Genomic DNA, 15008 nt, shown 5'->3' on the forward strand with positions numbered 1-15008 from the left:
AAATTGCGTATGACAATCGGAATCAATGGGAAAAAGGATTTTGTGGATTGTGCATGCGCTTAAATAAGCATCAAAGAATATTTCATTTAGTTACAGGGTATTTACAAGAAAATGCTTTTATTAAGAGTTTGATTTTTTGTAGTTTGTATGCTTTTATTAATTCTTATTTTGAGGTTTTTTTGTTAGACGCCGGCGGCTACTACAACGCGCAGCAGTTTGAGCATATCCTGTGCTCGCGGCGCATCCTTGGCGGGGCCCCAAACATAATTGGCGTCTGGGGCGTGGCATCTTTACTGCTGCCCGACTACAGACTTGTGTCTAACATGCGCCAGGCCAGTATTTGGATCTGGACTTGGGATTTTGGCGGCGAGCGCGTTGCCTTAAAAGTCAACGTTTTTTTGTTTGAAAAGGGACATGCGCTCTGGGCAATGGACAGCTGAGCCTCGCCTAGGCACATAACGGTATTAAATATAAGAGTGTTTGTGTGTTTAATTGCATGTTGTTAGATATCGTTGTTAAGGGTTTTTCGAAGGAATTCGCCAGCAAAAGGAATGTTAAATGCGTCATGCAATCGTCTAATATCCAGCTATGTTACCTTTCAAAAAACATGAAACTAATATACGTTTTTAAAACTTGACTTGAAAACATGACTAAGACAAGTTTCTATGACTAAAAGGTGCCAAAAAAAAACCAAACATAATTGCATTTTCACCGTCTGCTGCTAGTTCAACGTTTTCTGTAAATATGTATGAAAATGAGCTTATCTACATGTATATAAAGATGTATGTTGCTGTTGTTGCTGTTCTTTTTAAGCTCACAATCCATTAACCCAAAACTTAAGAATCTGTCAAAATTCATCAATGAAACGTGGACAGAAACAAACGGACGGACACAGAGAAGTTTTCTGTCGTTATAGCTTGACCCCCAGCGCCGACGAGTCCAGTTAGAAACACTCAATTAATTATACAAAGGTCGTGTGTGTGGGGATAAAAAAAACATCTGCCAAAATACGAGCGAAATGCCATATATATATATTATACAGCATGAAGGCTCGCAACTCTATTTGCAACTGGAAAAGGCCGGATCTGGCCATATATTGAGGGAAAGAAAAATGAACAACTTAATACATACTTTAGTCATACGTTTTCAAGTATTAACAAGTAGTGTAAAATACATATAAGACTTGGAAAAACAAAGAATGAGAGAATCCTACCAAGTAAAATTTAAATTAAATATGAATAAGTTATTGCCCCAGTTACTTGGCCTGTGTAAAATGATAGAATATTCAAATTATTAGACAATCATATAAGCTTTAAGCTATGAAATGATTAAGCTATTGCAAAATGGATTAGACAATATGGGATACCCTATCATTTATCTACAATACATTCACTGGTTCTTTCTGCAGAGTTTATCATGACACTCATCGCACAGAATTTACCCGCGGCCATCTTCATCGGTTGACTCCGTCGGTTTCTTCTGTTGTGTTGTATTCTTCTTCTTGTCGTTTTTTTTTTTTTTTTTGTTATCTCTTCTGCCATTGACAAATGATTGGCAAGTTGTGGCCAACTGGGTGCAAGAGGCCAAGAGACTGTGAGCGGAGACGGCAGCAAAAACTCATCAATTAAAAGTGCTAATGGCTATAATAATGATATGTTAATATCACTCGTAGCTATAACTATGCTGCTTTTGTTTTTGCGCTCAACTAACTGCGTTTTCGTTTCAGTTAAACCGGCGAAAAGGTAATACTGTGTAGCCCCAAATGCTGCTAGGAACACACACAGACACACGCACACACACACGCACATACAGACATAAAAAAAAGCGGAACTCTATAGCTAAAGCTGAAGCTATAGCCCTAAGAATATTTCATGATTAATTATGCCTTGGCGACTTTTCGGCGCTCTTGCAAAAAGCGCCGCGAAACCCAAATCAGCCAAAACCACAAAACATTTCTCACTCGCTTCATTAGCGCAGTTCTTATTTGAAAAATATCAAAAAACAAAAAAAAAAAAACAATCGAGCGATCGAGGTGGCCCAAAGACTTCTCGATATGTGTCATATTAATTAAGTTTTTTGGCACGACCGTTGCGGATGTGATGCAAGGCGAAAACAACTTCGAGACGTGGCCATAGAAAGTGGTTTCTTGCCACTGGCAGGTGTTCCAGCAATATTGCATCTAGCCAGACGCCGGATATATGAATACTAAATAACCAGGCAGAACGTGTACAAAACATATTGTTTTTTGGAAATGTGAAACTGCTTTTAGTTTGGAGTACATTTACCTACAATCTACCACGGACCATCTTAAAGAAATGTTATAATTGGTATTGATTTAATTTAAGGACTTTTTTGTGAGTAGAATTCCTAAAATGTATTAAAACTAAAACTATAATTATAGTCGGCCTTTGAATTGAATATTAACCATTTTAGAGTTTTTTCAATTCAATGAAAATGATATATAGTAATTAGTTAAAAAGCTTTTGAGTTTAGCTCTAAGATATATATTTATAATAAACTGTCTTACCGATTGCAAAGTTTTCATAAGATTTACTTATGCAATTTGTATATGAGACTTACTTAAATATCTGATACATAATGGAAATATTAAAACTTGCTTAAGGATTCACTGATATTGACTTTTTATCTATATATGAATATTGCATATGCCTTTATGTAATTTTTAATTGCAGATCTATTAAGCAATTAAATCATCTTTATTAATATACAAAGTGAATAATTGAAAAAAAAAAACTGCAGTTAATCTATCCAACGCTGACCAAACCATATTTTTGGATCGAATCTATCTGTAAGGAATTCTAATATGATAATCTTTTATTAAATGAATCCAATCCAATGTGATTCTTTTCACATGTATGTGCTTTGGTATCCTTGTCGACTTTTTTTGGGACGTCTGATTTATAACTTCAATCAAACTCATGAATATGCACGCATGTGTGCTAAGCCGCAGGCGTTACAGTTACTGATTTATGAGTGAAGGCAAGCCTTAACCTATACAGAGATACAGACACAAAGCTTCAGATACAGCTAAGGCTAAAGATGCTGGGATGCTAACTGCAGCCGTGACCGATACAATATGGCACAATAAATATAAATACTCGCAGCTCGTATGCAAAAGGACGAGGCGCAGGTCAAGCTGGGTGGGGGATTGGGGTACTGACAGGCCAATCGCCAATAAATAAGCCAAGTCCCAAGGAACGGCACAGATCGGGGAAAGAGAGGGGCGAGTCTTAGGCTCAGCTCCATTGGCCAGCTGGATGCTCGATGTGCACATTTTTCACCATTTTCAGATTGATACGTGTTGGAATTTGCGGGAAGCGCGTGCATATTCCACAATTCCCCTACCCCCATCACAACCGGACATGGACATGTGATATATGCGTCTGCCAGGTCTGGAGGTCTCGGATCTCAGGGTCTTTTGGAGGCCGCCGTCATGCGTAAGAGCTAATGATTGGTTTGGTGCGCGCGGGGTTAAGAATTATTGTTGAACTCCTGGCGGATGTAGTGCATCATTTGGCAGGCGCTAATGATAGGTCAGCCTTACAGTGACTTGGCCAAAAATATGGGAAATGCTCAGCTTAGCTGTTAGATACACAAAATTTGCTTGCATTTTAATTGATACAAAGAGGCAAACCGAAATTTATGCATCCGTCGGCTAAATTTTTCAACAGACAAATTCGCGACGGCGGCCATTTGCCAAGGAGCAATGGAAATAGCAATAGCTCTCGGCCATTGCGTGCCAGAAGCCCATCACTGAAATTGCAGCCAATTGTGATGCAAAGTTCTATTCCGACAGCGCCAACGCCAACGCCAACGCAATACGCCTTGCGGCCAATTTGGAATTTAACTTTTTGTGGCTAGATATTTTGGCCAGACATTTTTTTATGTTTATTGTTGTTGTTCTTGTTGTTGCTGCTGACTGTTTTGGCTGTTGCTGTTGGTGGGTAACAAGTTAGGTAAAATTTGCGTTTCCGGCATTTGCAAATTTACAATTCGCGCCTTGCATTTTGACAGTGCTGATGGCAAGTTCCTGGTTAGAGAAGGCGATTGCGTGGAGTACACTCAGACAAAAATATCGCATCGAATAAGGGGCGAGATAGAGGACACCAGAATACATATTCTAAAATTTCCAAGTTTAAAAAAATTTAGAAAAATATAAATAATATTCCTATTTTCGACTAGAAATAAATAAGACTTTTTTTTGATTATCAAATGAGGCCAAAATGTTGTATTTTTTTAGCCATGTCGGGTAATAATCATTTTTAAAATGGCGATTATACCTATTTTTTCTGAGTGTAAGCGTGGGTGGGTTTTAGTTAGGGCTGTCTGCGCTCTGGCTGGTATAGTAACTGGTAAACCGTTATGTAAACGTCTTTGCGCGCACATGTGCCCCTCTTTTATTATTTTTTTGTTTTGTATTTTGTGGTTGTTTGGAAAATGTTTAGTACTAACTTACTTTTGGCATGCAACTGTTTCAGCCAGTCCGCAAATTGTATGCGTCTCGGAATGGTGCTGGTGGCGCCATGAGCACATAAGCTTCGTTCTCCTAGCTGGAACGGAAATGTTGACATGCTTTTGGCATTGGGGCGCCTGCTTCATTGACTCAATAAGCACAAGTAAAACAAGATCTCTATGTGCGCTAAGATCGCGCCACCTAACCTCAACAAGATCAACCGCTTTTTTTTGTAACTTATCTTTTGAGCCTCGCTCCCATATAAATCATAGATACAAAAGCGCGAAACAAAACGAAACGTCAAATTAAAATGCAAATTTAATTGATGTATCGGCATCAACTAGTTGCCAGACTGCAATACACTCACACACACACACACACACACTTAGACACACATACGTATGGCCGAGTCAATCATTAGACGGTCAGAAGCACAGCTGTAGCTATAAGGTGCACTAAAAGTGCAGCGGAAATTACACGAAACATAGAAATAGCCATGGCCTAATGCAATCTTTGGCCAACAACAGCAAACTGGCAACTAGCCAGCTATTTAGCCGGTTGGCAGTTTGCAATTTGAAACGCTGCGGCTAATTACACGCATTTCGCCTACTGGCCAAAAGGAGTGCCCGGCCGCAATCCGTGTCGATTTGCCTGCCAGACACGAGACGCACAGGATACGTGCTCGCTGACTATTAAGTAATAGTTGTAGTGCACCTAATATAAGTGCTTGGGATGGGCGCAGCAGCAGTATCTATAAGGGGTGTGATTGCAGCAGCAGTAGCAGCAGCAGCATAAGCGACAGCAACCGCATCACATCATAGCCAAAGACATCATCAAAGCAGCTGCATCTGTAAACACCGCGAGGACATTATCATTAGTGAGAGCAACCCATTAACCAGTTGCCCACATCGCTTTAGATATGTGTCTTCTATTTCTGACTTTGATATCAATAAGAATTCGCAATTACAAATCTTGGGGAATATAAATAAAGATTACATAATTATTTTTATCAAGTAGAGCGTTAATTACATTCGTTGACAGTGGTGCTCAATTATATAATTGTTATTACCTAGCATTAAGTGTAAATGAACGCTATTATCCATAATGTACTGATGGATTAAATGAGTTAATATAAGGCTATTTTTAACGTCAATTTATCTAAAATAAGCTATTAAATAAAATATTAAGATTATTTAAATATATTGCTGTATATATATTGTTAATTTTTTTTTTAATAACCACAGGCTTAAAATAATATTTAAAATACAATAAATAAAGAATTGATTAACGTCAATTGAATGTATTTATATGTATGCACATAGCTTTTGTGGGCCTTCTGCCAACTCTCACAACATTAATAAGTATTTTCAGTTTTTCAAAATTTGTATTACGTATAAGTATTTCTGTATGCTACGTAGTAACCCCAAGTAACAACAGTTGAATATTTTCATGCGATCGAGTAAATTTTACAGCTAAAGTTCAGACTGTAAGTCGAAAGGTGTCTTTCAATGTCAGGCGTGGAGGCAAAAGTCAAAAGACAACTAGAAAAGTTGTAACCAGCGAGATGCAAGATGAGCAACAAAAGCAATCTTTAAGACAACATTGATCGATGCCAGGCAAGAAGGCAAAGGTATCGAATTCGTACATGCAGATGCAGCGAATATATCTGACAGATACTTTATGCACACACATACATATATAAATAAATATATATATATATATATATATATATATATATATACATATATATGTATACCATATACCTGTGTGTTCTTGAAAATTTCAAATTGGCTTCGGCTGCTGTCGCTTTGCATGCAAGCCATTTGTTGTTGCCAGTTTCATGCCAAGACTTTTTTGAGTTGCCTTCTTATTTTTTCTTCGTTTTTGTTGCTTTTTGTGCAGCTGCAGCCAGTTGAGGCCAAAATGGCTGCCAGAGCCATGGACCAGGCCCAGGCCTCATTCGGCTGCTTATTTTTCATCTTAGCTTGGCATGCTGTTGTTGTTGCTGTTGCTGCTTTTGTGCTTTATCGTCTGCTGGAAATCAGCGCACGTTTTGCTGGCCAACTCCGACGCAGCCACCGCCACCGCCACCGCCGCCACTGCCACTTTTGCTTTGGTTGGCTGGGGGCCCTTGAAGTTGGCGTCTTCGCCATCTCTGGTTTTGGTTATATTTGTTGGTCTTAGCAGCATGGCTGCATTTGCCGCAGCCACGTTTATTCTTCGCCTTTTCTTATATATGTATGTATATATTTTAGTTATTGTTGTTGTTGCTGTTGTTGTATTTTTCACAAGAAATCTTCAGCGTCAGTTGCAACGTGCTGCTCGCGCCGTTTCCCCGTTTCCGCTGGCCAAGCTGTCAGCCACTTGGCATCGTGTTTGTTAACATATTGTATTTTGAAGGCGTGGGAGCCACTATGCAGCCCAGGCACAAAACAGACTAAAAGACAGCAAGACAGACAGACGACTGATGGACGGACAGGCAGGCAGACAAAGAGGCAGTGAAGCAAGCGAAGCAGCAACGTTTTTTTAATGCAGCCTTTTTTGCCTTTTTGCTGGCTTAAACGCCATTTTCCCTTGACTTGGTTTTAGTCTCAATTGTTGTTATTGTTGCTGCTGCGCTGACACTTGGACTTGGGTATTCTTTTGGCGCTGTCTATTTCTAAGCCTGGCCATGTTATTTGTCAATGCATGACAATTTTATTGGATTTTGCTTGCTGCCCTTCGCCATCTTGATGGACGTTTTATGCTTTAGTTTTGTGCTTTGCGGTTTTGCGCCGCAGACACTTTAATTTCGTGCAGGCTGTGCGGCTGTACGGCTGTGTTGCATGAGGCATAGGGCATGAAGCACATGGAAATGTTAGCTGCGTGCGCAATGCCAGAACGCGACGTCGTCTGCAGGCTCCATTTAAAGCCTGGCACGAAGTAAATCACATCACGACCAAGTCAGACAGTCGGGCCATGGACCTGAAGCTGGACATCGATATTGCTACGAGATCGGGGCAATGCCTAATTATGTAGTTTGATTTGTGTTGCCGATATTTGGTGATTTGCGCTAAAGCGGCAAATCATGATCCGCGGGTGTCGGAAAATTCAAGGAAAAATCGTTAATTTGCCGGCCCCAAAAAAACCATACACACACACACACACACACCAACAGCAATAGCAAAAGCTACAACGAGAGCGAGCGATTTGAATGCGGCGTTGGCGTTGCTGCCGGCACTCAAGGAAATCACACGGAATCGTGGCCAGTTTGTTGCTTTTCCTCCTATTTGGATAGTTTTTTTTCTTTTGCTTCTTTTTTTTTATTCTTGGGTTTTGTTTTTGTGGCGTTTTTCACTTTCGGTTAGCGGCTTGCAAACTACAGCTAAGAATTCATTGTCTTGCTTGGTTGACTTGTTTCCAGCAGCGCCCCGCGGCCACATTCCAATTGCTCCTCCGTTTGACGTTGCCGTCGCCATTTCTGTGGTGGCGGTGGTGTTCGCAGTGTTGCTGGCTGTGGTGGCATGTATTTTGCATATTGACGCGCGGCATTTTGTTGGCACATTTCACAGCGCAATTGGCATCGACAACAACAACAACGACAACAACAACTTCAACAACAACAACTTGTGGACTGTTTCGTGCTAAGATAACCCAACGATAACCAACTGCAGCTATGGCTACAACACATGCATGTGGGGCCCACAGCACCTTTGGCAAATGTAAAATAACTCACGACATCTCGACAAGCCACAGCCAAAGCAAAAAAAAACTAAAGCCAGCCCCAGCTCATGACTCATGCAAAGAGCAGCAGCAGCAACAACAACAACAACTTTCACGACCCCAAGTCAGTCGGCAAATCAACGCCAACACTCTGGCGAGAAAAATAGTTATATATACGAATAAGTGTATATGTATGTATTTGTGTATTTGTGTTGCTGTAGTTTGCCAATGCATATGAAATACGTAAAACAAAAATGCCAAACAACTACTGACATTTTTATTGAGTGTCTATTTGATGGACTTGAACATCACGCCACGTTTGTTTTTCCACTGTATTATAGTTTGCAGTTAATTCTAGCTATCTGTCAAGCCCCTCCGGCAATGAATCCAACAAAATAACCCATTTTTATGTTTGCCCCCTAATTCAAAGACATCATCAATGCCGATTACTTAAAGTACAGAAAAATATAGATTACTTTATTTCAGTTGCGTTTAAGCTTCGATAAAGTTATGGAAGCTTGAAATGGCTACAAAACATAACTTGTCCATAAATATTACATACATTAACTAAACACAATGAATCAGTTATGATCAAATTAAAATAATATAAGGTTTAGTAAGTGTTTTTAAATTTCTTTGAGAGAGTTCTAGTTTAACATTATCCAAAAAGGTTAAACAAAGTCGAAAACTTTAACAGCAGAAATTGATTAAAATAGTTGAAAATTCATTCAGGTTTGACAATAAAGTCATTAGGGAAAATATGTTAATTCAAGCATGAATCTTAGGGAAATATGAGAGAAATATTATTTTCAGTAATGAAAGCAAGTAAAATAAAATAAAAAATATATAAACTAAATTATAAAAATAAAACGTTTGAAAAGTACATAAGAGGAACATGACACTTAAATGAAAAAAATATTGAAAAAATATTATTCAAATGCTGAAAAAACCTAAAGGTCGACTGGAATTGCAGGAAAAACGTTTCAATGTAAACAAAGTTATAGAATCTTAGCTTTAAAAAGAACTTTAGAAAGAATAAGTCAACTCCTAACGGCTTACTTAAAATATATGTATAAATAAAGCCTGGCATCGCCCAACTGCAGTCAACTGTTGTCTGATCTGATCTGAGTAGTTACAATTGACCCCATGCCTGGCCAGACACCCAACCAACTACATTTCGCTCGAATCAATAACCATATATCATAAGTATATAGTTAGGCACAGACTGGAGCGGCAACATTGCAAATTTCTTCATTGGATCGAGCTGCGATGCCGCATCCTTTGCTAGTGCAGGCCATACCTTTGGTTTTTGATTTTTTTTTTACCCCCCCTGCTCCCGCCACGCCCCCCACCAAGCAACATATTTTGATAGGACTTTTGATTTATTACAAATTGAAGTTGATTTTAATCGAGTGTTTGCCAAAGTCCGCACGCTCCAAACAACTGAAGGAGGAGGATAGGCTGCGAATCTCGATTCTGGACTCTCGACTATCGGACGCTGACGGGCTGATTGATGAGGAGCGCAGCTGTCGAGCGCGTTTGAAATTTATGACAAAATATATGAGCCGCAGTTTATCAAGTTGTGGCGATCGCGCCACACCGCGAATATTAATTGGAGCGACTTTTCGGAAAGTGTTTTCCATTTAAATTGAATCCTACTTGGGGCACTGGGGTAGAATATTTTATTTTTTGATTATAATGTGATTATTTATGCTTCAGCGACGATCCTGTTGCTGATGCTCTGTGTTTGACACTGATGGGCAGATGAATTCGCATCGGCGAGCATGCAACGAATTGATTTCTCAAAATTACTGTAATTTTCACAATTTTCTAATTATTTAATCGATTATTGATTTTTGATGTGCGCTAAGTGGCTCACTTAGTGCGTGAGAAATTGATGTGAGAAATCATTTGGATGTGCGCCGCCTCATCCTGAAGCCAAACCGGCCAGCAATTGATGATGGCATGAGGTGTTGATTTGCCTGACGATCATTATATGCATATGTATGTGTAAATGTGCACAGGTCTGTGTCATATGTGAGGCAACGGGAGCAACACTTGCTCTCGTTATTGCTGTTAATGTTATTGTTGTATTGTTGTTATTGTTTTTGATAGTTTGCCGCGTGTAGGCGTAGCAAAAGCTAACCACCGGCTAATGACTCAATTAGGCAACAATTTGTTATGGAAATTACCAGCTGAGCCTCTCAATCTCTGGCCAGCAGCAAAAGCAAAAGTCAATCCCACACATAATGAGTGGCAATAAAGCCGAAAAATACGCAAAGAGCTAACCAACAAAATACGAAAAAAAATTATGCCAATTGAGACGAAAGTGAAATTTAGCGCGGCAATTGAAGGAGATACTCAATGCGCTGGCCCAGAGCAATTTTAGTGTCGTTTCTCATGTTGTTGTTTCTCTTGACGTTGTTATTGTTGTTGTTGTTGTTGGTATTTTCTAAGGTCTGACCATTTTGGCGGGTGTTACCATTTTGTATGGTCGTCAAATTGATGGCTCTCTCTTTGGCGCGCGTCTCTCCTTAGCTGGCTCAGATCGAATGCGATATAATGATAATACTGATGACGATCGTAATGGGCAACAATTGTTGCGCTTTGGAGTGTGCCACAATTCTTGGCCGGGTCTGATTACACTTAAGTGGGCAATGTGATTTGTATTTGTGCCGTGGCTAAGTAAAGTGGCCTGTGGCTTGGCTCTGATCTTCAGTCTCGTTTACAACGCTTCAAGTTTGTGTCGATTTGTGCAATCATTTTATGGTTTTAGTTTGCATACGCACCGTTGTACCCTAGCCACAGACCCGGTTCAGAAAACCATGAAATTGCAGCAATTATTGCGGTACAACTGTCACAGAAGTCGTCAATGGGATCTGGTTGTCCCGGCCAATTCGATTGTCGTGTCTGTTTGCCTTATTTTTCGGTCAACTCATTAATATGTCAACAAATTTCGCTGACAACGATTTACTAAATTGGCTTTGAAATGTAGTTTTTGCTTTATGCATATGCATTACATATCCCATATGAAGACTCATTGCCAATTATATGGACATGTGTCCTCGCTCAACGCAAGTCACAATACTTTTGTGAACCCTCTTGAATTATTCAGTTAACGGCGGCTATGACATAAGTCAGAGTCATAACAGGACCTGCCTGCGATTTCCTTGTCATGCGTGTGTGAAGTCTTCGGATTCGTATTCGCATTTGAATTCAATTTTAGTTTGAATTATTCACAGAGTGCTGCCTGCTGTTTGCTTCATAGTCCTTGTTCCCCTTTCATATACTGCATACATACGTATCAAGTATCCCACTAATAATTCAAAATATGCTTAAATATTGGCTTTCGATTATAGCAATTTACATAGTCAAGTGCGTCGCTAGTCTTACATCTAAAACATATATGTGCATTAGTCGATAATTAGCATGACATGACTGATATTGTTTGATTTGTCCCTCAACTTATTTAGCGACCTAGCCAGATACCAGGAATCGCCGTTCATAGTAGCAGTAGGTTGGCTTGCTTGATTCCTGCGCATAGCTGTTACCGAAAGCCAACAATTGATTATAAAATTTAGAAAGGAGGAGGGGCTTTGAAATTGTTGGCAATATCCATAATAAACAATGACATATTTGCTTAAAAGCATTCAACCATTTACAAATTATTTTGACAAAATGGACAAGTTCTTCTCATTGTACCTGTTCCCTGGATGTGCTACTAAATTTTTAGAACATATATTGCCCTTCCCTTGAAGATAAAATAATAAATAAGTAAATTAAAACGATTTTAGTGTATTGAAAAGAACAATTTGTACTAATGAACACATTGAGCGCTAAAAATATTATTGCTGCAATCATGAAGAAATTGATGGTCACCCTAACGTCGCAATACACTGCTTGCTACGTATCCTGCCAAGCAGAGGAGCCAAGCCAGTTGCGAAGCAGTGTGAAGCAGTGCTAAGCAGTTCAAATCGCATGCAGCACACGAAATAATGGAATGAGTCAACGACCATTTTGTATGGGAAATTTGTTATTTCGTTTTGCTCAATCAAATACGAGCGACTTAACTATTTTGCATTTTTAATCAGAATTATCGGCGTTATTAAATTGGCTGGCAATTTGAGAACTAAACGCGACAATTGCGCTGCAAACTCGTTGAGGACAGCTAATAAATTAATTATGCGATTTAATTGGGTGAAGACACAGGTGGCAACTGGCAACCAGCAGCACTTGCAGCAACACTTGCAGCAACGCTTGCAGCAAGACCGGCAACAGCAGCAGTTAACCACGATTTTTTGGCGTGCGAACAATTTGTTAGCAGCGTCGCCCTGAGCCGGTAATTTTTGTAGAGAAGTTACTTGAACTTAGTCAGGCAAGAACAAAGTCATTAGCGGCCCAAGTTACTGCTGGCATGCGATGCAGTTGCCACTGTGGCAACAGTTGCTGCAGTTTCACTACTTGCACTCTGTCGGTCAGTTCTTTTGCACAACTATGTGACATTTTTCAAATGCTGCTATGACAACAACAACAGCAGCAACAAAAGCGGCGACAAGTACAAAGTCAGCGAAGCCGCCTTCATACCACGCTGGCTCTTGCATTTCCGCGCTTGGGAACGTGCAGACATGCCCCAAGGCAGCATTTGCAGCTTGGCTTCAACTGTTGTGGTTGTGGATCACGCACACGAATTCGGTTTTGGCAAACGTAGCTCCGTCAATGACAACCGTCAGACGGTGTCACAATTTCTGTAGCTGCTGCTGCTGTTGGTCAGTTTGTTCTCGCTGCTGTGTATTGCTGTTGTTGTTGCAGCGCATGTACTCACGCCTGTCTAAAGCTATTTTGCCAGCATTCATTCAAAGCGGCAGATGAAGCTACAGCTTGAAGTCTTCAAGGCAAAAGCCTCAGAATCAGCCAAAGCAAAGTCATGTCATTGTCATTCACTTCAGTCAGCTGCAGCTTCAAATCCCAATCAAATGTTGTTGCTGCTGCGGCTGCTGTGGCTGCGGGGAATTGGGAGAATTTCCTTTGTGGCCGTCCTCGGCGTTTTGTTAACAACAAGTGGAATGCAAACTTTCAGTTGCCTCAAAAAAAAAAAAAAATTATTTCGGCCAGCAACAGTCGCTGCTTCTGCTGTTGCTGTTGTTGTTGTCAGCCACGGCAGCGTTGACATCCTCAACATTTACGCTACGTCTTTTGGCGGCAGCACATCAAAGACAAAGACGCAGCACAGTTGTTGGCCGCTGCCGGCGTTTCTCTACCGAGCGGTATGATAAGAATTTCTCGTCTGCCTGTGCGCTTTGTTAGCGGGTTCTCCGCCGGCTGCGGTCGATCTTGCTGACGAACTGGCCTTCCACTTGGGTCACATGCTTTTGGCTTGGGTTTATTAACCTTTTCGGCCGGTCAATGTAGTTGTATTCGCAAAACGATTTGTTAGGTTTCAGTTTCAGTTTCGGTTGCGGGGTTCATCATAGATAACACACAATCGGGACTATCACCTTTGGGTATGCGTGTGTGCGGTTGAATGCCTATCAGTCAATTGCATCTGGGTCTAGGTGCTGACCGAGTTCCGTTTTATTTAATTTTTTTGGGTATATTTAGAGGCTATTTGAATATTATTAACGGCAGATAATTATATACACGCACACCCACACAGCCGCAGAGACGCACACACACACACTCACGCACACACACACACAGATGTAGCCTGTGTCCGGCTCTGGCGATGCGAAACACAAAGTGCACGCAGGCAGCGCCGTCGGCTGGGATGAGCAGCAGACAATGACATAGAAATGGGTCTCTGGTTTTTATTTCTTTCTGTCTTGTTTTTCGTAGTTTTTTTTCGGTCTATGGAAACCTGCACTCACGCAGGTAATTATTATAATTATGTCGATGGGATGCATGAATGAGCAGGGTGCGCAGAGTCCTTGCGGCATCTCGTGCGTCCATCTTGTCCCTGGCCATTTGTAGGCGTTGCCCAATACCAGGCAATAGCAATAGCGGCAACATCAGCAACAGCAGCAGCAGCAACCAAATGTGACTTCGCAACTGACACTAATTACACCGCCGACCCACTGCGCTCATCCGGTAGGTGGCAACCTGTGCCGCCAACGCCAACTAATTGCGCGCCTTGGCTATTCCTTATATATATGTATATGTATACATATATATATATATATATATATATATATATTTATATACTCGTGGACTTGCAGGCTGCTTTAAAGTTGTGCTAGCCCCGAAAATTGAACAAGTATCTGGCCTTTGAGGGCGCCGCGCACGTGCTGCAGATTACACGTTTCAATGACTTTGGCGACAGCAAAAATTACTCCTTGCACGTCCTGCCGTCATCGTCGTCTTGAACTTCAAATGTACGCGCGGCGCTGTTTCAATTTGTTGCCCATTGTTGTTAGTTGGTCGCTTAATTAAGTTGACGCCGCAATCAAATCAAATCCAAATCGCACGCATATGGAAAAGCTATTTCCACCACCAAGAGAAGAGAGAGCGAGAGAGAGACAAAGTTAAAGAGAGCGCGTGATAGTCTGTTTCTATCTCTTTCACAGCCTCCTGCTCTCAAGGACTTGAGCATATGCTGTTGCTCCTGCTGCTTTCCTATCCTGTGTCTGCAATCAAATGCTCGTTGCTTTGACTTTTGTACGCACAAGGGGAGAGCAACTTAGGGCAAAGAGGGTGGGTAGTGGGGGAAGTAGGGCGGGCAGCGCGTGTGGTCTGCTAATTCGCCTTAAAGGCATTTCGGGGTCGTTGGCTCGACCCCAGCATCGTTAAGTCATTCATTCATTCATTTATTTATTCATTCATTGATTCAAAAGCAACT

The sequence above is a fragment of the Drosophila grimshawi genome, unplaced genomic scaffold (assembly GCF_018153295.1).
Source record: "Drosophila grimshawi isolate 15287-2541.00 unplaced genomic scaffold, ASM1815329v1 contig_1367, whole genome shotgun sequence".
Lineage (NCBI taxonomy): Eukaryota > Metazoa > Arthropoda > Insecta > Diptera > Drosophilidae > Drosophila > Drosophila grimshawi.